Source organism: Phymastichus coffea, unplaced genomic scaffold, assembly GCF_024137745.1.
Source record: "Phymastichus coffea isolate CEN01 unplaced genomic scaffold, Cenicafe_Pcof_1.1 PCOF00064, whole genome shotgun sequence".
Lineage (NCBI taxonomy): Eukaryota > Metazoa > Arthropoda > Insecta > Hymenoptera > Eulophidae > Phymastichus > Phymastichus coffea.
This window is the reverse complement of record NW_026706875.1, coordinates 1,537,501-1,539,323: the sequence shown is the minus strand read 5'-3', so window position 1 is coordinate 1,539,323 and position 1,823 is coordinate 1,537,501.

Below are 1,823 nucleotides of genomic sequence, written 5' to 3'. Positions count from 1 at the left end.
CTGGCCTGAAACGTCGTGCGCGGCGAGTCACTTGTGAATACAGCAAGTCCCTGGCCTGAAACGTCGTGCGCGGCGAGTCACTTGTGAATCCAGCAAGTCCCTGGCCTGAAACGTCGTGCGCGGCGAGTCACTTGTAAATCCATCAAGTGCCTGGCCTGAAACGTCGTGCGCGGCGAGTCACTTGTCAATACAGCAAGTCCCTGGCCTGAAACGTCGTGCGCGGCGAGTCACTTGTCAATACAGCAAGTCCCTGGCCTGAAACGTCGTGCGCGGCGAGTCACTTGTCAATACAGCAAGTCCCTGGCCTGAAACGTCGTGCGCGGCGAGTCACTTGTGAATACAGCAAGTCCCAGGCCTGAAACGTCGTGCGCGGCGAGTCACTTGTCAATACAGCAAGTCCCTGGCCTGAAACGTCGTGCGCGGCGAGTCACTTGTGAATACAGCAAGTCCCTGGCCTGAAACGTCGTGCGCGGCGAGTCACTTGTAAATCCAGCAAGTCCCTGGCCTGAAACGTCGTGCGCGGCGAGTCACTTGTGAATACAGCAAGTGCCTGGCCTGAAACGTCGTGCGCGGCGAGTCACTTGTCAATACAGCAAGTCCCTGGCCTGAAACGTCGTGCGCGGCGAGTCACTTGTGAATACAGCAAGTCCCTGGCCTGAAACGTCGTGCGCGGCGAGTCACTTGTGAATACAGCAAGTGCCTGGCCTGAAACGTCGTGCGCGGCGAGTCACTTGTGAATACAGCAAGTCCCTGGCCTGAAACGTCGTGCGCGGCGAGTCACTTGTGAATCCAGCAAGTCCCTGGCCTGAAACGTCGTGCGCGGCGAGTCACTTGTAAATCCATCAAGTGCCTGGCCTGAAACGTCGTGCGCGGCGAGTCACTTGTCAATACAGCAAGTCCCTGGCCTGAAACGTCGTGCGCGGCGAGTCACTTGTCAATACAGCAAGTCCCTGGCCTGAAACGTCGTGCGCGGCGAGTCACTTGTCAATACAGCAAGTCCCTGGCCTGAAACGTCGTGCGCGGCGAGTCACTTGTGAATACAGCAAGTCCCAGGCCTGAAACGTCGTGCGCGGCGAGTCACTTGTCAATACAGCAAGTCCCTGGCCTGAAACGTCGTGCGCGGCGAGTCACTTGTAAATCCAGCAAGTCCCTGGCCTGAAACGTCGTGCGCGGCGAGTCACTTGTGAATACAGCAAGTGCCTGGCCTGAAACGTCGTGCGCGGCGAGTCACTTGTCAATACAGCAAGTCCCTGGCCTGAAACGTCGTGCGCGGCGAGTCACTTGTGAATACAGCAAGTCCCTGGCCTGAAACGTCGTGCGCGGCGAGTCACTTGTGAATACAGCAAGTGCCTGGCCTGAAACGTCGTGCGCGGCGAGTCACTTGTCAATACAGCAAGTCCCTGGCCTGAAACGTCGTGCCCGGCGATTTCCTCGTCAATGATGTTCGAAGAAGCTTCGGAGGATCCGCCCTTTCGATGAGGTTTTTGCCCATATAAAACAATGCTCAAGACCATTCGGCGCCGATGCCTCGGCGGCCCTTTCGGTATATGTAAGAGAGGTGCTCGAGTCGATGTAATCGTCTTGGGTATGCTCTCCATCGTTGTCATCCACTGCATTACCGCGGGTCGGTGTCTCTGACCGAATGGCCCTTATGCGGTAGGCGCCGTAGGCGTTACGAGTTCGTCGATTCTTCATTGAATCGTCGATAAATACCGAGCATCGACTCACTCGATTCCGAGCGAGAATAAACTTTTGCACGTCATTTCCACGCGAATGGCGATGAAATGTCGCTGACCACGACGACTTGGCATTTTTGTCTAACG